Genomic DNA, 23355 nt, shown 5'->3' on the forward strand with positions numbered 1-23355 from the left:
CGAAAAATGTATGCCAAACACGATTCTTATTCTAAAAATGTTGCCAAATAAAACCTTGCTACGTTTGGTTGCTGCGATTGGGATGGGTATATTCCCATTTTCATGTGTTTGTTCGTTGGGATGGGATGGGATGGGAAATCGTGGGATGTTGGTTCTCAAAACCAAGGATGCAGGGTCGCATTGAAAATTGTGAGACCCCGGTGAGAAGAGAAAATTGTGAAAAAAAAATGTCGAGACTTTTGACTGAAGCTCCGTAGCCATCCTCTCACCATCTCCTTGCGTCTACAGCAATCAAGTCTCTGGTAGCATTCCTGACGATATCTGGTCAAGATAAGACTAGATCCATGACCATTGAATAAAGGCGACTATATTCTTCACGTTTTTGGCGTCATCGATCTCCTCATGCCGTCGGGAAAACATGGTCGTTCGTTGGCTAAAATCCATTGTTTCTGGCGGTATAGAGGTAGATGTTTTACAGATCTACACTTGTGCTTGTAGAACCTTGAATGAACATGGTCGTTCATCAGCTAAAAGCCACTGTTTTCTGTTAAAATGCGCCAAGGTGTTTATGCCTTTTTCTGGGTTCAAACCCGCTTCAAGGTTAGAGTTTTCTTCCCTCGAATCAGTTTTTCCCATTAGATATGTTTCTCTTCCCTTAGATTTGTTAAACTAGGTCCCAATTATTCTTTTTACTTTTTTATTTAATTTTATACGTTTTCTCATTGGGGTGAAGATTGGAGGCAGTGAGAACAACTCTAGATCTTGCTTCGCCCTTGTATCCTTTGCAACTTTGAAGGTGAGAAACCCTTCCTACATGTTGTTGAAGTATTGATTTATAAATATATTATTATTTGTTAAATTTTTTTTGGGCGTTCTTCTTTTACTAATGAGGGGGAGATTGGAACTCACCTCATCCATTGTCACTGGTTTGAGTTCGAAGGAAGACGATGAACAGTAATTTTCCTTCTCAGCAATCAAACACAGAATGCCAAAATGAGAAAATAATTTTTCCCTTCTCATCCCATCCCTTCTCAGCAACCAAACGGACTGTAAGGTTTTGGTTAGGTGCAAGAAGTAGGCACTGCTTGAGAAAACAGTTAATGGAGAGATGTGGATGATTTGGATTCGGAAAATACCTAGGTTGGTTGGAGTTAGTAGGCTCAACCAAATTGAACCAACTATACTCTAAAGAAATATCAGGTTGGGTTTTTAACTTTTTTATGCGGGTTTGATTAGGGTTGAAAAATAGCTGCTTGACTTTGAATTGGACTAGGCTTGGATCAAAACAACCAACAATAGGGTTCAACTGGAGTGGGTTTATTTGACTATAAGGCCAAACTAGGTGCAATCCTGATACATGAGAAAGTGAGAATTGGGCCCAAGCCCAACCCAATCTAAAGCAAAATTCAAGTTGGATAACCTAACCCCTCAAGAAAACCCAACTACCCAACACAATTTAGGTTGGGGCAGTGCAGATCTAGGTAGGTTGGTTGCTTTTTAAAGTATTTTTTGTCATATTTTGCACCTCTATATTGATTCAATAATTCATAACAAAGGGCAGATTGAGAAGTCAATTGTAGAATTAGGGTATGATGGGTAAAATGGTAGGATGCATCAAGAGTGTTACAATTGGAGAGTACCACTTTCTCTAAAAGAAAAAAAAATTATAAAATAGTTGTAAAGTCAGCCATGTTATATGGGGCAAACTGTTGGATATAAGGCTATCTAAGCACTCCAGAATTTCTATTCCCCATCGACATCTAATTTGGTTAAAATCCAATCCTAGCCCAATATTTTTAAATTATAAATCAAATTTGAGGTTTGAATTTCAATAATTGGACAATGGAAGATGAAATCATATATGATAGGGTTGGAAATAAAGTCATACAAAGGTACTTAGAAATAGTTCTAATATGTGATAAGATGAATAAAAAAGGACTGAAGTGATTTGGTCTTGTGCATAGAATAACATCTACCACATACATTAAAAGTGATTTCTTACAAGTTATAGGGGCTAAAAGAACCATGGGCAGATACAAAGAACTTGGATTGAAGTAGTAAGAAATAATTTGAGTGTCCAAATTTGATGATAGATGTGATACTAAATAAAATAGAATAGCAAAATGGGATTTATGTATTTGACCCCATATAGTTGGAACATAGTTTAGATGATGATATGAATATAGATCTATGCTACTCCAAGCCTCAACCCAAATTGATATCCAGCCCAAATTTTCTGGCCCAAACCCATCACTAAGCCTCAGAATCCAAGCCTATCCCATTCAACATCTCATGTTGAAAAGTAGTCGGGCTTAGGTGAGGCCCTCAAAAATTACAACCATAATCGATTGTAAATAGTGCTAGTAAACAACAAGATTTTGGAACTCCATAAAGATTGTGGGACCATATTAAAAAGACCCACTGTTATAAGACAACATAAAACAAACAATTTCATGAATCACTATCTCGAAATGAAATCCAAGAGTTGTATTAACTTTTTCTTTGCTAACATTTCTTAAAATCTACATATTTAAAACTTATAATTTCGTATTTGTTCAATACATCCATGAAAAATCACTATAAGGTTGAACAAACCTAAGTCATGGGAGAAGAAGGAGCAAATAAACATAGATGGGCCAATCATCTAAGGAGATACCATATATAGCTCTCCAGCCCCCAGGGTTCCCCTATCTCCACTTATGGAGGGGTGGCAATTTCCAACCCAACCTATTGAATGACTTGAATCCACCCATTTATCAACGGGTTGGGTTGTCTTTTTTCAATGCCAGGTCAATAGTGGGTCGGTTAACCAGTTAAAGCGATGCTTAATGGATTTGGGCAGATTGGGTGATAGGTACCCAATGGGTATCCATCAATATATTAGGAATTTTTGTATTTTGATTTTTCATCTTTCTTTCTTTTGAATCTTCTTGATTTTCTCTCATTCACCTCCCTCTCTCTCTAGCTATCTAAACCCTAATCAACACGAACTCAGTGGCGGTGATCCCTCCATACACGAATTAAAGCTGCTACAACAACACGAAGCTCATTCATTTATCTTCGTTGTGATCGGTTTCATATTTCTCAGTTTCATTCAGCTGCAACAATCTGGAAGAAGCAATGCAAACTCTGTTGCAATTCCTTAGAAGCTAAAGGAGAATCTCCAAATAGTGTTTGATGTGCTTTGCAAGGACATGTAGAAATAGGCTTTTTTCAACCCTCGAATTAATATTTTTGGATTAATTTTACAAGGTAGCCATGAACTCACAAAACTACTGAGTTATTTCTTCAAGTTCACTTGGGTAAAATCAAAGTGATGTCATGGCATTAGTTCATTTAGTTGGCCCAGGTAGTAAAAGAAGATCCTCCTTTTCCGATGCTAATAAGATCCAAAACTCAACATGGTTTGTTTACTCCAAATGGGTATGTTCAATAGCTTTTCTGATTTATTCTTCAAATCCATCATTTTTACTCCTGTTTCATTTATTCGACAAGGTCAAATGGGTATGTTCATTCACTCCTCCCTTTTTATCAAATCTTGTTTGTAAACTTAAATTAAATGTTTTTTCTTTTAGGTGGCGTTTGATTGCATTTTTTAGAGGTCTAAATCTGAAAATGCTACTTTTCAAACCTCAGCCCTTGTTTGGTTGTACCTCTTAAATTGGGTCTGAAACTGATTTTCAGATCTAAAAATCATAGACTTTGGGCCGATTCTTAATGCACTCAGACATGTTTCAAAGCCGGCCCAATGTCCAAAATATCCCTACAATGTTTCGTAAATGACCCCCGATAACCCCAAAACCCAAAAAATCTAAAACATTTTCGTGTTTCATGAGAGAAGAACAATAGGCACCGCTGGTGAGTCAAGCTCAAGGAAAACACCACTGTCCAAGCACTAGGAAGAACATCTTTGTCGAATCTCCAGACTCCAGGTAGTCATTCTTCTTCTTCTTCTTCTTTTTCTTCTTCTTCTTCTTCTTCTTCTTCTTATTCTTCTTCTTCTTCTTCTTCTTCAAACGAATCAGTCTTCTTGTTCTTCTTCTATTCGTTTAATTTGTTTTTGTTTGATTTATTTATGTTTATTATTTTTTGGAAGATGACTGACCTGTTCTTTTTTTTCTTTGATGGTTGATTTGTTTTATTTTTATTTTTTGGAAGATGAGCTGTTGCTCTGTTGAATGGAAGATGAACTGTTATTGTTTGTTTGATTTTATGTATGTTTTTTTTCCCTCTTTGCTTTGGTTTTCGGAAGATGAACTACTGATGATTTTGTTGATGAATTATTTGTGTATGTTTTTTTAAGTTCCCACATTTTTATTCGCTTCAATTATTCCAATGTTGATGATTCTAGCACTTTTACCAATTATTCCACTATTACTAGCCTCAGCACCAAGTACTAATGGAACTGGAAAGACTTCAACTCTGATTTCTTATACCAATTTAATATTGGATTCCGGTGATCAGAACAATGGGACATAAGTCCATCAACAACCGCCAAGATAAAGTCAAAGAAACAATTAAATGATTGAGCATCATGACTTATGATGCTTTCCAGAATAACCCCATGGTTAGGATAATTAATCATGACTCATGAACACTTTATTCAAGACAAAACAAATGCAACTCATGTTATGAAAACATTCAAATGGATTTATGAATTTTGTTTTTGCAAAAGAAAATTGAAAAGAGGAAAACTTCAATCATCAAAGTTTTCTTACTTCAAACAGAAATAGCGTTGTCTAGAGCTAGAGCGGAAGTGGAACCTTCTTCACCTAGGAGGAAAACTAGCTCCTTCTATATCCTAAATCGAATGAGAGGGAGAAACTTGGATTCTTCGTAAATCTCTCCTCAAGGCTGAAACTAAAAAAAAAAAAAGTAAATCAGTGAAATGTGGTTAAAATGTTAGATCTGAACATGGATGCATGCTTGTGGAGAGTGTGATTTTATTTCAGCAAAACCTTTACCGGAGACAATGAAGAAAATGGCTGAACTTCCAACCATTGAGAGGAAAACATGGGGTTGGGGAAGAAGGAACCATGAACCGACAAACAACAAAAAAGGGTAGAATAAGACCGCTAGAGAGAGATATTCATGGATCTTGTGTTACTTTTCAAAGAGATGGCCAAAGAAGCTACTGAAGATATGGCCATTGGTTTACTACTTCGAAGGGAGAGGAGACTGTCGAATTCTTGCTTTGACAAAGATCGATGTATTTTCTTAGCTTTTTCTTTTCCTACCAGGGTCACACTGTTTTGGTGCGATTCTGCTCACTTCATTTTGGGATCCCGCATCCCTCTCATTTCTCATCACAAAACACTATTTACCAACAAACAAACACAAGAAAGGGAGAATCATTCAGGAATATTCCCTTTTTCTCATCCCTTTCTCAATAAACAAGCAGGCCCTAATTGATCTATGGTGTTAAATGAGCCCACTTAGGACCCAACACATAAATGTAAACCAAAACTTGCAAGAATGACTCAAGAGAAAGATATGAAATATAAGAAGGTTTAGTGATTTTGAATGTTTTAGATGATAGAAGGCATCCTTATCAGCCTATCTCTCAATTATTAGGTTGAAAAAAAAAATGTGCATCAACCAATCAATATGCATGATACACAATTTATTGGTATCATGTGCGTTAATATTTTGAACTTTAACCATTACTAATCAACAAATTGAACTCACAGCTGGCCAATGTTGAAAAGTAAATCAACATGTACGAGTAAACATCATGTATAGTGAGAAATTTTGATCAACAAATAAACTTTACTTGTTAAAATAAAGTAAGTTTACAATTGTTTTATTGAAGAGTTGCCCAAATTATAAGGAAACAAGAGCTTTCAAACATTTGCTTGGTTTCCTAAGTAATTTTATCGGCATTCATCTTTTAATTAAATAATTATGGGTTCTACTTAGAGCCACTTGGATGCCTTCAAAATTGAAGGCACAAAGCTTGGGCATTCTTACAATGGACAAAATTGTAAAAATACTTCACACCTAGCACTACCTAGCTTGCTTGGAATGCAATATTTTCATATTGGTAGCAATACTTCAAACTTTCTATCAAATAAATCAACTTGAAGATTTTGGCATGGTGTTAACTATATGGATCATATTAGCTTGATTACAATAAAGGACATTACCCAATAGTGGTCCCAAGTATTTGTGGTCTCGAGAGGAGACCACACCAAACAATGACCTCTAATTAGTTTCCTTGGTTTCATATTCCTATTGGAAAATTTAAACTCTTATATTAGATTTGGGGACATGATGTGAAACCTAAATCCATGATTTAGTTTCATAATTTGACTTATTTTTATGAGATATTAGTTTGTATGCAAATGGTTTAGTGGGTTGAAAAAAGTAAAATAAGGAAGAGAAAACAAACAATAGATTTGGATCATAATTTATAATATAAAGTATGCAGTCCATAGTTTCTTTCAAGTCTATATATTCAATTTGCATCCATTTAGAACCAGTTATACTATTATTTGCTTAAAAGATAATATAAAATCAATCAAAGAGGAGTAGATTCAAGGGAGTAAAATTTATATATTGAGCCCCAGTACTAAACTTGGTAATATTATTCTTTGGTAGTTTGATAGTAGCATATATAATAATCTATCTAGGCTAGAAGATCCAATTTGACTTTTTTTTAACCCCAAAATTTACTCCCAATGGAGGGGTAGCCACCATAGATATAGCATGCAAGAAAAACCTTGGAGGGGGGGGGGGGGCATAAGGCCTTACCCCTCAAAATCTATACAATGGAAACCCCACTCATATATAACATAAGATGTCAGGAAACCTAAAGTCAATGGATTCTTAGAAAAGGAAGCTCAAGACCACCTACATTAACAAAATTCTAGATGTGGGAAGGAAGATTCTCTATGCAATCATAAACAATAGATATGATTAGCTTCTCTATAGATATGTACACAAAAGAAATCCAAACTACTCTTAAGCTCCTATACCTGTATAAACCAATACCAAAGCTTTTAAGGGTTATACAAACTCCATTGAAAATATCAACCATAATTTTAGAATCCAACTCAACCATAATCATATTTACTCCTAAAGTAATTGCAAGGTGTAGACCATCCAGTAGTGCTAGTGCTTCTACAACCAAATTAGTCTTAGGGCAATAGGTGTTAGAGAAAGCAAAACAAAATCCATTCCCTCAATTTCTAATAATACTTCAAATTTGGTGATAATTTCAAACCTAAATGTTGATCAGAAATGGGCCTATGACATTATACTTCAAAGAATTAGACACCAACAAGGTGGGGTATTCTTCATTGATGGACCAAGAGGTACAAGAAAAAAATTTTTGTATCATGCTCTACTTGCTAGATTGAGATACAAAAGGTTTGTCGCACTAGCAACTGCAACATCTGGTATTGTTGCTTTAATTCTACCTGGTGGTTGCATTGCACATTCATGATTCAAACTTCCAATCAATATTGAAAGTGTACTTTGCAATGTATCAAAACAAAGTAGTTTGGCAAAGTTATTGCAAAGAGAAAAACTCACCATTTGGGATGAGGCTTTGATGGCAAAAAGACATGTAATTAAAGCACTTGACATTATGCTACAATACATAACATATTGCAATTCATTATTTGGAGGCAAAGTCATTGTATTTGAAGGTGATTTTCGACAAGTGTTTCCTATTGTTTCTCAAGGTGGAAGACATGAATTAATTAATGCCAGTTTAGTGATGTCAAAATTATGGAATCACATAGAAAAATTGCAGCTAAGTGATTTTTTACTACAAGTTGGAAATGGTACTAAAGAACTATATTAGAAAAAAGAGCACGTATTCCTGATTTCATGATTATTGCATATATTGGCATCAATTCAAGACTTCAACTTACTAATGCTATATTTCCTAATTTATTGGTCAATGCATTCAATGCAGATTTCATTACAAGTAGAATCATATTGACTACAAAAAAATGATTTTGTTGATGAAATTAATCAAATTTTAATTAACCAATTTTCAGGAAATTCAACCATATACTATAGTTATGACTCTACAATTGATGATAGCAAATAATCTCTTCCATTTGAATTCCTAAATGGGTTGACTCCACATCAATTGATATTAAAGAAAAATTGTCCAATGATCTTATTGCAGAATATAGATCATTCCTTTGGACTTCATAATGGAACTCGATTGATATGTCAAAATTTTCAACCAAATGCCATTGATGCTAAAGTAATTGTTGGCTATCGTTGAGGTAGAAGAGTTTTTCTTCCACGAATTCCCTTGCAACCATCAGAAGTTGAAAATTTTCCATTTCCCTTCAAAAGAAAACAATTTTCAATTTGACTAAGCTTTGCAATGACAATCAACAAAGCTCAAGGCCAAACATCGAAAAATGTTGGAATATACCTACCTCAACCTGCTTTCTCACATGACCAATTCTATGTTGTTTTATCTAGAGTTAGGTCAGCTAAAGCAATAAAAGTGCTTTTGTACCCAATTTCAAAAGAAAATTCATACACAACAAATATTGTGTATTAAGAGCTACTAGAATTGGCATATGGCAATTGCCATTTTCAATATACTCTTCCCTAAAAGGTAAATAAAATATTAAAATTTCTTATCAAACATCTTCCTTAAATTCAAAATTTCTTATCAAATATGTATTTACCATCTATATTATCTTTTTATTATATCATTTTATATATATCTTGATTATTTTGTGAATTAATTTAACATTCTTTCTTATGCTGCAAATCCCTTGTACAGATTTTGTTTTATCATTCTAGATTATCTACTGAAAGAGCATTTCAACTTCACTTAGCAAGTAAACCAATCTAAACAAATTAAATTTTATTTTTATTATATCATTTTTATATATCTTGATTATTTCATGGATTAAATTAAGATTATTTTTTATGTCGTAGGTTTCTTGCCCAAATTTTGTTTTATCATTCTAGATTATCTACTAAAAGAGCATTTAAGTTCCACTTAACAAGTAAACCAATATAAACAGATTAAATTTTATCCTTTTATTATATCATTTTATATATACTGATTATTTCGTGAATTAATTTAAGATTCTTTGTCATGTTACAGGTCCCTTGTCCAGATTTTGTTTTATCATTCTAGATTATCCACCCAAAAGAGCATTTAAGTTCCATTTGGCAGGTAAACCAATGTAAACAAATTAAATTTTAACTTTGAAGAAACCTATTTTAGTTGAATTCAAAATCTCTTACAAGTCATAAGTCTTCTAGAATGGAAGAAAAATATGTGCTCCTCTCAAAACTAATTGACAAATCAATCAATTGGAGAGTAAAGATAAAATTTACAAAAATCACACAATGTTGAGCATCAAGGATTGGTTCATCTTCCTATCAATGGTTGTTCTTAGTTGACAAGGAGGTAACCTTATATAATATTGTATATACTAGGTTTTTCTATAATTTTGTTAATATTTAGCTAATATGATTTTTTTAAACTTTTTAGGGAAATAAAATGCAGGCAACTATCTTTAATGATGACAACGATTTCCTTGAGCCTATTATAAATCTTGATAATACATTTTCCATTTCAAATGGTGTCATAAGAAAGATCCCTGCACATGTTACACATTTGAGTAAGTTCAAAACCAATTATCAAATGACCATCAATAGAAATAGCAAGATTGAGGAGATAAAAGATATAGTGCTAACACCTACAAAGGTGTATAAGTTCACCCCTTTTCAACAATTGAATGAATTAATTAACACAACAAAGTAAATTGGTAATAACTCCCATACAATTAAGTTGTTTTTTAGCTTTTTACTATATTATGTAAAAACTTTACTCAATTCTAATTATATTATACATGTTCTTGCCATCATATTGAATGTTATGGAACAAAAAACAGTATTCAAGAAAAATGATCATAAAGAAATAGTGCTTCGTGAAATTATCATCATTGACAACAGGTATATTCTCAACAATTTCATAGTTAAACTTTTTTATAATTTTATTTTATACATATTACTTTTTTTACCATTTTATCTTATGGCATGCAATCCATAACTCTCACAGCATGGAATACTTTTGCTACAACTGAAAGGAAGCTTCTTGTAGAATTATCAAATACTAGACATTATTTTTGCTAAAGATTTGGCCATCTACAATGGTAAAAATAAATTTAAGATTTTAAATATTATAAAATTGTCATCATAATCTTAATAGTAAATACCTATGATAAGACAAATATTTCTCTTTTTACAAAACCATCAAGCAAGATAACAGTGACTCCCAATATACCTAAAGCAAAAGAATTGCAAGCTTTGTATGCTCACTCATCCATTCTTTGACAAGTTCAATTTAAAAAAAAAACATAATTCTTGTATATATTGGAAACCTATACACTAATAAAATATTATTTTATAGGTCACTTGACAATGATTCATTTTTTAAAAAATAGATGAAAGAAAAATCACATTTAGCTTTTGCCAATAAAACATTAATCACACCCAAACAAAATGTTATTCAAGATATTTCAATTCTGCCAAGTCGGTAATAACACTCATTTCTTTTATTAAGTATATATGTTTATATATTTCTTTCAATATTCTCACATGATATTACTATTTTTAAAGGAAAGCATCAATTGCATTAAAGCTTTTATTACAAGTTTGGCTACAAAACAATCTTTTTGGTACATATCATGCAATCAATGCAAATGAAAGACCTTACAAAATTATGAAACATCTTTTAAGTGTGAAGGATGCAAGAAACTTACTATAGCAACTCCAAGGTAATGTTTTTACTATTTTATTTATTTATCATTTTTAATAAAATACTAGAAAAGATAATACGATAACAACTTAATTGTAGATGTCAAATTATTGGCGAAATGATCCAATAGCTTCTATGCCAAATGTCATATTTGGTCAACAAGTTGAAAAACTCTTTAGTTGTACATCCACGCAAATCATGGAGCTTTCACAATATGTATAGTTATTATTAAAATTAAAAATGTTGAAAAGAAAAATGCTTTTATGATTTAGATTAAACACACTTCTTTTACATTTTACAGGGCTATGTTGATCAAATCATGAAGCAAATGGCTGGATACCTTCATAAAGTTTATTTCTCCAATGTGAAGTTGACTTCTACACCTAGAGGTAAAAAACACCTCATTGTGAACAAAACTGAAGATATTGACATATAGAAAGAGAGTGCAAGCTAATACACCCTCCAAAAATGTTATTTTGATTATATTTTGTAGAATCATGTAAATATTGTGGTCTTTTGATCACCTATATGCAACTAACTACCATTTTGTTTAAGTTTTGTAAATATTGTATAGTATATTTTGGATGTGTCAATATTTTGTTATAGTATGCTTTTTTTAGCTTTATTTGATGTCTCCTATAATTTTTAGTTTATAGTGTTGCTGAATCTCTCTCCAAATGCTTTTCTTAAAGAATTTAATCCATATTTTCTCTTTTACCTAAGTTAAAAATGATTCACATGATTTTGTTAAAAAACCACTTTTTTATAAGATGGATAGCTAAGGTGGTGTTTGATTGCACTTTTTAGACGTTTAATGTCTGAATTAGTTGCTTTTTAGACACCACTAACGTTTGGTATTTCTTCTTAATACTAGATTTGAAATTTTAATTTGTAAGAGGTGGAGTGGGTGCTTAATGCACTCAGATGTAATTCAGATGTGCGTAAAAGACATTACTATCCTCAAAGATATTTCAAAATGATATTGTTTGTCCTCTATATAAAACTCAAAAATTAGGTCATTCGACCCTCTCTACGACCTAAACAAGCTCTACCAATGTGAAGATCTCTTCGACCCTTTCTACAACCTAAACAAACTCCACCACTGTTAAGCTCTCTCACATGTATGGTTTATTGCTTTGATTTCTCTCCATGACTTTAGGCTTTGTTTTCCTATTTCTATTTTCTATTTCTCTAATGACATGTGCAACATACAATAATTGATTTTGGTTGACTGTTTGAAATATGTCGTGTACGACTTTAGCTATTTGGATTCTGTTTAAAATATCTCTACTAGAATGGAGATTTTAGGGTTTCTGGCATAAATATTGATAGCTTTCAGTTTCAACCCAATATTGATGATTTGTTTGTATAATGAGCATATACATGTTTTGTAGTTTTTGTATGAGAAGCACATCATGATAAAAATAAATAGATCAAATAATATTATTGTGTGATGATTGAGGCACATCATGATAAATTGGTAGCTTTCAGTTTCAACCCAATATTGATTATTCGTTTGTATGATGAACATATACATGTTTTGTAGTTTTTGTACTAGAAATACATCATGATAAAAATAAACAAACCAAATAATATTATTGTGTAGTGATTGAGGCGCATCGATCCCATTCTATGATAAAGGGAGTAGACCCCTTAGTTATATTACTTTGTTAGTCAAATTGTACAATGCAAATGTACCCTTGCCTATTGGCTACATAGAATAATTGTACAATACAAATCCAATGCAGACGGATAATTTTGATGAAAAAATTTCAGTAGAAAAAACTAATTTGTTTTTGTTTTTAAATTGAAGCAGAGTTAACTTCTAGGAACTAAAACATTAGGATATTTTATAGAAGTTTGAAACCATAAAAATTGGAGAAACAGGAGATATGTGGGAATAAAAAGGAAATCAGCCAAGTACAACATATAACATCATCATATATATCAGTTGTTTGTTTATTATTTTTATAGAATAATTTATTCTATATGCAACTGACACCCTGAATCCAAACAAATCATGAACAATAACCCCAAGTAGACCACAATCTCTTTAAAATAATTAGCTCCCCACTATTGGGAATAGGGAATTAGGGAAGGGTGTGATCAGTGGCAACATTACTACATGGAATCCATAAAGTAAAGGAGACAAACATAAATTAAAGTAGGATAACAAAAGGTGCCTAGGTTTCTCTAAATAAGGGTTGATCTTTTGCAATCCATTGTACTTCAATTGTCTCTTCTTGTGGCCTAAAATAGTAAGAAAAGTTCAAAAGTTTATGATTGTCTTCTCATGTCATCTGTCAGGTACAAGCTCTATTTAGTGGGTTGGTCTTTGAAGTTCCCACTTTGGAAGAGTAAAAAATTATAACTCCCCACTTAGGGTTGTGAACTATCTTTGCTCATTCATGAGATCAATTGAGTTATATTATCCATGCGTTATCCCTATGTATGGTTGGAAACAGATTGGGTAAACCTAGATTTCAATTTGATCTTATAGTATTTGGGTTTATAATGAATATTCTTATCCATTTGATCAAAATTGGGCTCAGACCAGATTTGGATATACATATACACACACACACACACACACACACACACATATATATATATATATATATATAATGATCAAAATTGGGCTCAGATCATTAATAAATTAATCTTTAAATGATCAGACTATTACATTTTATGAATAAAATGAACTAGAGATAACTTGTGTGGCTTGAACCTATAATCCTATAGAAAAAATGGATTGAATTGGGCAAAACCATCTAATTATAAATGGGTTGAATTTAGATCGACCAAAAGTTAGTTAATGACTTTTGGTTTAATATTATTCAGCTTGCTTTTGGTTCATTTGTCAGGAGCTACCTTTGGGCTCCTTGGACCTGCCTTATAATAATATGTTGTTGATATAATTAGATTTATAAATATGAGTATGTTTATTTTGCTCATATAAAATGGCTTATGCAGGCAATTTTAAGTTATCTATTATTTCTCTTTTTAACTTTGAGAAATTTCTTTTTGTTATAACTCTATACGCTTTGAGATTAGGTTTTCTGCTTTTGACATAGGTTATCATTTATAAGGGTTAGGAATGGCTACTAGAGATAATTTTGATAGAGCCACTTGGAAGGACCCAACCCTACAAAAACTATTGTTGGACTTTTGCATTGATGAGGCGTCAACTCATGGGAGACAAGGTGGGTCACTAAAGAAAGAATTGTGGGCACAAATTTAGAAAAAAGATAATGGAAAAGCTCCATATGAATTTTTCATAGGAGCAACTAAAATATGGCTTCGATTAGTTAAAGAGAAAATATCAATTATGGGTGACCCTTATCAATAGGACTAGAAGCAGATGCAACCCATCTACTGGTATAGTGGATTGGTCAAATGAGTAGTGGGAAGAGTTCTTGAAGGTAACTACCCTAAAATTTTGTTGTTGATAGGTAATGTATATGTGTGTAGGGTCTAATAGGATGGGTTGTTTGTTTGTTTGATAACAGGCATACCCAAATGCGAAGGTATTTTGGTACGCAGAATTGTAATTTGTCGATGAGTGTAGAGCATTGTTTGATGGGGTCTGTTCAACTGGAGAAGTTGGTTGGACTCTGTTGGCAAATAGGCTGAGACCATTGGCCTCTACAGGTGTATCAAATGCTTCACTAGGTACTGGTTTTGATGGTGAGACACCAGATGGTGATCCTATTGACATTGATGACATGCCTATCACACCTCTTGCAAGGTCCCAGCCTCAAACACAACAAACTTTTGAGGAGTCTACAGGTCCAAATGAATGCCACTCTGAGAGGCAAAAAAAGTTCAATAGTGAGCTTAATGTTAAGATGAACAAGGTTCTTAATATTATGATTGTTGAGGATGGAAAACTAACTGTAGAAGAATGTATTTAGAAGGTTCATGATTTTGGTTGGACACTTAGTACTCCTTTATATGTAGAGGCTTCGATCATCTTTGCGGAAAGCCTGAAAGCAAGAAAGGAATGGGTCCATTGGTGTGGATCTTATGACACACTTGATGAGGAGGCGATTAAACGGTGGATATCACTTTATGCCAAGAGGATGAACATATCATAGGAATTGTCCGTCGATTTTAGTCGTACTTGGACTTGATGTTTTGGGTGATTAGATGGAACTCCCTTTTTTTGTTTGTTAAATAGTTTGGGATGATATACTTGTATTATACTTTTTGTTTATTTTTTATATATATTTTGAGTATGTTTACATATGCTCTTGTTTTGTGACACTTGATGACTTAATGTAGTTGATATTTTGATATTTCTCTTCAACATGCTTGAAGATTTGCTTTTAGATTAATCTCAATGTGGAATGTAAACCATCAGGTACCCAAAAAAATGTTGACACCTAGGATGAAGCAATTGGGTAGGATTATCCTTTTATATTGGTATATGAAAAAACCTTTATGGAGGTATATTCCAAGGATGCCAGATTATGAATCACTACCCGGTTATATCTATATACAGGAGCTATTAAATGAAAATGACCAGCAAACCATCGAGGTGATGAGGATACCGGTTGAAGCATATGTACGGATCTGTGGCCATTTTCATAATCACGAATGTTAGTACTCATTTTTTGCTCAGTCCCTTCTTTAACCCATCTTCTACATTCTAGATGCCCGATCAGACCACACCAATCACTTTAAAACATGCCTAAACCCTAAGAAACCAAATTTTAGCCCAAATGCCTATAAATCCATTGTAAAATCTAATTGATTCCCTTTTGATGGTCTTGATTATGCCACATCACCATAGCTGATCCCCGATCAAAATCCATCACGTAACAAAATCCTCAAACTACCAATCACACAAAAATTCCTACCCCAAATTCTCGGATTTAGCCAATCATCCATCAGAGATCCCATTTTGACGCACATAACACTACGACGCTCCTTGAACCTAAAACTCATACACACCTAACATGATCAAACCCTTCCAACATCCTCATAATCTCAATCCATACCTACCCACCTAATTTTATCCCAAAATTCCCTCGTTTGACCTAATGTCAAGCCTGGATTCTGTTTTGACGAATCTTATTGATCAAAAGCTCACCTTCACAAACCTCCATCACCCAAGCCCTATCTGACCAATCAGAACTCACCACCATGTTCAGTGACCCAAAGAAGCCCAACACGCCAAATTTCACGACTAAACACCTTCATTCGACCGTTGAAAAGCAAGATTCCATTCCAGACCTCTTGTTAATTGAAAAACCATAAGCTAAGACCATGATCTGAAATAAATCTGATCAAAGATCCATCACTTCTATCAGATTTGGGATGTTTGAAAATGCCTACCCATCGAATTTCATTCCAAAATTCCCCTGTTTGGTCGTTCATCAAACAAAGATTCTATTTCAGCAAATCCTATTGATCCGAACTTGTCAGCCATAGATCTCAATCTTTCCAACCTCGTTTATCTGATCTGACCTCACCACTATGTTCAGAGACCTAAAAAACCCTAACTCACCAAATTTCATTACTAGATTCATCTATTTGACCTTTAAACTAGAGATGTACCTTTTCGACGGACCCGATTGAACTGCCACATCAGCTGTCCAACCTAGGATCTTAAGTGGGTGGGGACTGACATCAGATCCTTACTTAACCCCATTAAAACACTTGGACCAGTGATTTTGAGCCTAATAGGCTTAAAAAGTCCAAAATGCGAAACAATCCCTTACTTAAAATCAAGAAAAGACAAATTAGCATTTAAAAGTTCTTCAAACTTACGTTTTTTGCCACTGTCAGCCCCAAATACGGAGCTGCAATATCTGGCATGCCCCAATCCCTCATTGAATGCATGAAATCCATGAGAAACCATCCAAAACCGAGAAGATTTGTTGCACAAAGAAGGAATGGTCAACTGTAAGCCCCTTTGTCTCAAAACCCTTGCCCATTTCTGTAAAAAAACTCTGGTGAGCTACAGACACTATAGCTGGATGAGCTTTCCAACTCCTGTAATACACCCAACTTGCTTGAAATCTTGGTATCCTTGTAGCCAAGCTTAAGCCTCACCTCTGTTTTCCAGCCTCAACACCAGAAACGCCTAGCCTAGCTCCTGCTTTGTTCAAGTTTCATTTGAAGTCCTTTCGACCATTGAAAAGCTTGTTTCAAGGTCATACACGGGAGGTAAGCCTCTCATTCCATCATCACTTTGCTTTTAGTTTAGTTTCGGGTTGCTTAAAGCTCTGAAATCTTGGGGAAATCTGCATTCCCATCTTCCTCTGGATTGAGAAAATGAGGTAGAGAGACGAGGGTCTTAGGGAAACTAGTACCTAAGACCTGATAACATCACCTCAAATCAATCATGGGCAAAGTTGGGAACATTTTCGTCAGATTTTAGGAGCTTTGGACAATCTTGTTAGTGCATGTTTTTGCTAGAATTTGAGCCTAAATTACTATTGTAGTGGGCTGCAATAGTAGCTTGGAGAGAAGAGTGCCTAACACCTTCCCTCTTCCAATATTTTGAACCCAAAGCCTTTTGGTTCAGTGCCTTTTCTTGGTGGAGAATGGAGTCGCTATCAATGCCAATAAACCATTTTTCAAACTTGAAAGTGAGGGCCCATTTCCTCTAAAAAATGGGTGGTGACTCCTACTCCTTTGAGCCGGCCATGAACTTCCCAGAGCCCACAACAGATGGTTGCGTGATAGCTGATACATATCAGTGGAGGAGAAGATGGCTATGTTTCTGTTGTGTTTAAGCCATAATGAATGGTTCTCTATTTTGAAGAGAAGATTTTAGCACTCCACCCAAACAGTGCATACATACTTTCATCAAGTGTTAGCTTCTATGATGGAATTTTCACGAGAAATGATTTGCCCAACAACATTTGACCCAAACCCAAACATCCCAGGGCACCATAAACTAATTATTTTCTTTTGTTGTTGGTGTTGTTGGTGCTTTAGATGGAACACTTGTTCATGCTGTGGTACCATCGGAAAAACAACTAACATACCGAGGAAGAGGAGGGAAATAATGTTTCCAGAATGTGTTGGCTATTTGTGATTTTAATATGGTATTTACATATGTTTATGTTGGTTGGGAAGGAACAACATATGATGCTAGGGTTTTACATGAGGTTGCATACAACCCTATCAACAATTTTCCATTTCCACCTATTGGTAAGATTGATGTTGTATGAGTGTTCATTTTTTTTAATAAATTCATTTTTTTTATAGATAAGTTTGATTGACACAAACAAGTACCATCTTTGCGATGCTATATATGCAAATACAAGACACTTTATGGTACCCTATCAAAATGTGTGATATTAGGCAACAGATTTTCGTCGTGAACGTGTTAGGATGAAAAAAGAATGATTCAACCAGGCACATGCAAAGTTAAGAAATGTAATCGAGAGGTTGTTTGGTGTTCTGAAAGCTCGATTTCCAATTCTTAAATGGATGACACCTTTCAATCTCCCTGTCCAATGGGACATAGTCATTGCATGCTTAGCTATCCACAACTATTTGAGAAGGGAATCAATAGTTAATACTCTTCAATGAATAGGACAAATCTAATATGCAAGTGCCTAATGAAAATGTAGAAGAAGTAGAGATAGAAGAGCATGACGATGGAGAGACACGTCATGGGCAAGCTGATGCATAGTTCATGGCTTCATTGCGAGAGGAAATTGCACAAGAATTATTAAATAGGAACATGCATTGAACTGCTTACCTTTGATCCTAATTATGTACTTGAACTATGTAGAGAAAATGTTTATTAGGTGTTCTCCAATAATGTGTGCATGCGAGGCTGGATATATGGAACTTTACAAGGCTGGGACAAATGAAAATTAGGGAAATTCCATCTTGAAGTTTAGTTTCATTTTGGGTCAAAGCTTCAATAATCAAACAAATTGGTGTTAATGCAACCAGTCAAGAATCAACCATTATCTTATGCATTGCCAAAATTTTTCAAAGTTTTTTTTGTTCCTGACAATTTTACTAAATGAAGAACCTTGTCTTAACTTTTGTTTATCTTGGCCATAGGGCTGCAAATGAAAAACCTTAATTTGTGTTTAATTTTGTAGGTTTATATTCATTCTATACAAATATATTGAGCTTTGAAAATTTAGATTTGGATATAACCCTATCAGGGTTCAATCCAATTACTTGGCCAAAAATTTTTTAGTGTAGTTAATGCCTTGCCTAGGCATTTTGGAGGCCTATTGCTTAGGTAAAAAAATTCATAGGTGATTTAGATATGAATGCTTGGATTTGGCTGAACTTATGTCTAGGTATTTAATCAATTATTGTTAACAGAGAGTAGCCTTGCCCAATTCTGCAATCTATAAAAGATAAGTTTTTGGGATATATATACCATACATTGCAAAGACACTAAAAAACCACTTGTGATGTTAGAATTTGGATCCTCAACTCAATTATGATAGGATCAATTTTTTCAAATTTGTCTTGGAAGTGTTTGGATCACAATAAATTGTTAATTGGTGGGAAGCTGATTTGGTATAAGGTCATTGACAAACATTAGAGGAGTTCTCCATACTTAAGATGTTTTGGTATGTAGGCAGGTGGCTGAATCAATATTTCACTATGATATATAGAAGGTATCAATCATTAGTTTTTTGTCTGATCAAATTCTTAAGAAGATTCATGGCTGAATCAATTACAAATTGATTACAATTACAAATTAACCTTTTTATCTGCCATAGATGTCCTGTTAGAAATGTCATTAATATGCTATTCTCTATCCATATCCTCCTTGGTAAATTAGAGTTTCTATGCCGATTGGTTTTCATATCTATTTGATATTGGATGGGTTGATTTGAGTTACAAAAGATTTTGGTTGATACTTGGATAATATGGATTTGTTGGCATTTGAATTAATTCTGTAGTTTTTCCCATTCTTTAAGTGCAATTTACTTTTCATTTGGTATTTTGAGATATTTTGAGATTTCTAAACTAAAAGAACTGTTTTTGCGAATGATTCTTGATTTCAGGTTATTTTCTTTATAAATTCTGATGCTTGGACCTTTGTATTGGACTCAAGTCTTTACATTAACTGCATGCCTCAAGGGACTATTGTTGCCTCTCAACTCTACAACCAAGATTCGGTTAAACTTGTTCTTTTCCCAACCAAGACCCTTGATATATGGGAAGGTATGCTTAATATTTTTGACATAATTGCATGAATCTACTCCATATGTGCTTATTGATATGAGAGAAAAAAATAAACAGATTCACCATTCATCATGGGCTTTTAATGCATTAAAAATACTTAAATTCAAGCATAGCACATTGGTAAGTTCTATACCTGGTTATGGTTAGCCGTTCACTGGTTTTCCCCATGCATCGCACGAGCCATTCTACTAGTATTATAATAAAATAGAATTCAGATTTTAGTCAAATCAGATAGGGTCAAATCTGAATAAGATCTGATTATTAATCGGATGTAAATTGTAACATCTGAATCCGATCTGATTATATAAATAGATCATTCAAATATGAGATAATCAGATCAGATGTTGAATCAGGCCTCAGATTTTCTAACTGTAGGTGTAAGGCTTGGGTGTAGGTGATCTCTTTGAAAGACAGAGAAATGTCTCATGAGTATAGGAATGAGGATCTTTGGGTTAAGGGTGCAGGAAGAATGGGAGAACTCGAGGTGTACTCGGGAGTGCTAGGTAATAGATGCTTGGGATTCGATGAATTCTAATACGAGGGGGGATCTCTATTTATGGAGGAGATCCTGAGATCCTAAAAGGTAGGAGATGAGGATATTCGCTTCGTATCGGGAAGGGAATATTTGATTCGCCGCCAATTATTGGATGTGCTAATGGGGTATCGCCACGTGTCTCATGAGGATCTTCTCAAGGATTTGCTTTCCTTATCCTTGAGATCTCTCATTACTCACGTGTGCTACTACCTTTTTGCGCATTATAACTAATCCTATGTGGCATCGGTGACATCACCGTTCGGAGGTTGGCATTCCGTCGATTCCATGTGGCAGCTCGCAAGTTCCTTTGCTATTGTGGGTCCGTGGGCCTCGCCATGGGCTTGGCCTATGTCCCTTTTGACCCATCATCACAAGTGGGCTTGCGGGCTGTGAGTTCATCGCATGCCTTAGCGGGCGTAGTTTCATCGCACACTCAGGTGGGCTTGGGACCCTTGGATGGGTATGGTTGTGGTTTCTATAGGTTTGGACGCTGACTAGACTCAGTGAACCGTGGATTTGTCACAGTTTTGCGATATGTATTGCGAGTTCATCGTAGAAGTGATGGTGTGTTGCGGATTCATCGCAACATAGGGGTTGATTGCGACCTGCTCGCATGTGCTTCCATGGTGTTAATCCTGATGCCTAAGTATTTTCTAAGAGTATGGATGAGTGATGCATACCTACTCTAAATATCATTTGAGAGGCATAATTGAAGCTCAACCCAAACCCAACTTACCCGTAATTGTTATGATACTCGGCATCCAAATTTCATATATCAAATGTTCAAAGTATTATATATAGTTATGATTCTAGCTTTATAGTACTTTTTTCTGTCTTTCGGTGATAGTAACGGTAGAAGGGTTTCTAACATTTAAACCCATACAAATCCCCCAACACTTCTTATTTGGCACTTCGGTAACCTTGAAAATCAATACATATCCTATGATATGGTATGATGAGTATTGCATATATCATTATTAAATTAAATATAAAATATTAGAGTATTATATTATTAGGGAACAAGTTTGCAAGCCAAATCATATACTGACATTCCCTATATATACGCCCATGGCATTTTAGGATAACAAACTAGTTTGGATTGAAAAAGAGTCTTTGAATTCCTCTCTCCACCCTAGCTATATTCATGGAAACACAAATTCAGCCCCAAGGCTCAGTTTGGATGGAGTTAAATATCTAGAGTGCAAAATCTTGTGTTTTGTATGTATTTGTACTCTTTTCAAATTAAGACTAAAATGCTTTGCCATATGTGCAAAATAATCCTACTTTTATGATCAATTTTTATATTAAAATTTTAAAATTTTGAACAACTAGTGCCTGTTTGGGACATTTTCATCGGGACCCCAAATGAAAATACCATAAGCTATATTTGGTGAAAATTCATAAAGCCAATATAGGCTTTCCAAATGTCAGAACTGCGACTGAAGTATTAAGCCACTCTGAATAGCTTCTCTGGAACACACAGTTGCTCAACCACCACAGCTCAGGTAAACACAATGCACCCCAAACAGGCTCCTAATACTAGTTTTCCAAAATCACCAATACAAAAGTACAATATGTATAATATGTATGAAATTGAGCATTTGAAAAATCGAGCCAGTCCCTTATTAACTTTTAACCATATTATTAACAATATGATCTTACTTGAAATGAGTTTAATATTATGCATCATGAATAAAATGAATTGAAGACAATTGTTTGAGAATTGAATACAGGATCTTTTAGCAAGACCGATGTGGTAAGACTTGGGTAAGAACATTTTTTGTCATATGGTCATGGATCGAACAATTTGACTGTTCAACTCTCTCATGTAAAAAAAAAAAAACATGAAAATAAAAATAGAAATCGTTCTAGATTATGTATTATAAGGCTATTTTACATCAAAATGAGCTTAATTATAAAACTTATAAATACATATTTAATAGATTTGACCAAGTCAATATTTACAAGAACTAAGTTCTAGGTTGATTTTGTTTGATTCAAATGGTTCAACTATCCAATTTGATCTAGATTTGACAACATTAAGTAAAAATGCAATATATATTGAACCAATGTTAAATGGAATGAATTAATATTGCATCTCATATTTAGTTGTAGACAAACGGGTCCTATTTTTGCAGCCCTAGATTATGCGGTGAAGAAAATCATGAGTTGTAAAAACCCTTTGTTTGCTAGCTAGATAAGAATTTGTAGTGGAATCGGCAGAATGATCCGAATCTTAATAGTCTAAGGGGCAGTTTGGTAAGGGCTGAAGCAGCTGAATTGAATGTCATTACTTTGTCTTTTAGTACATAAAATAATCAAGTGATCAAATGTTTAAATGCATAGCAATCAAACCCAACTTCAGTTTCAGCCATTAAGGAAATCACAACCTCCTCTGGGGTTGTTCGAAAACAGCTGAAGATGCTGAACTGTAAAGTTTATTGCTTTCTTTTTAAGTGAATTTTTTTTAAGGAGGTTGGGCTCCTTAATGCCTGAAACTGAAGTGGGTGGATCACTGTATCCTTCAAAACTTTATTATTTAATTATTTTAGCAATTAAAAATATAAATCACTAAGGGGGCATTCTACAACACGAGTGTGTTTGTTTTTGGAATTGACACATCAGCAAAAAAAATGAAAACATGTTCTCAAGTTCTCTTTTTGTTTTCAAAAGGAAAAACAAGTTGGTTTTTAAAACAAAAACAATTTTTTTTAGCATAGATATCACATGATTTATGGAGCATGAAGTTGAATAATCAGATGAAAACATGTTTTTGAAGTCGGATTCAAAAACATGTTTTTTGTTTTAATTCTGAAAACAGAAAACAAACACATAACCAAGAACATGTTTCTCGTGTTTCTGTTTTGAGAAATAATCTATT

The 23355-nt window shown here is 34.1% G+C and overlaps 1 long non-coding RNA gene across 2 annotated transcripts; it reads left to right on the plus strand.

Moving 5' to 3' along the window:
* Positions 1 to 19: 19 nt before the first annotated feature.
* On the plus strand, positions 20 to 19918 carry LOC148876465 (uncharacterized). 2 transcript variants are annotated; one of them, XR_016105937.1, is made up of 6 exons: positions 118 to 600; positions 734 to 796; positions 2966 to 3932; positions 9092 to 9163; positions 11055 to 11142; positions 19759 to 19918. It is a non-coding gene; the product is annotated as an uncharacterized LOC148876465 (long non-coding RNA). The 2 variants fall into 2 exon arrangements; XR_016105938.1 differs by lacking the exons at positions 9092 to 9163; positions 11055 to 11142; positions 19759 to 19918 and adding an exon at positions 4159 to 4363 and having other exon boundaries at positions 20 to 600.
* Positions 19919 to 23355: the final 3437 nt, after the last annotated feature.

Source organism: Nelumbo lutea, chromosome 1 (genome assembly GCF_056320005.1).
Source record: "Nelumbo lutea isolate HS-2025 chromosome 1, American lotus-T2T, whole genome shotgun sequence".
Lineage (NCBI taxonomy): Eukaryota > Viridiplantae > Streptophyta > Magnoliopsida > Proteales > Nelumbonaceae > Nelumbo > Nelumbo lutea.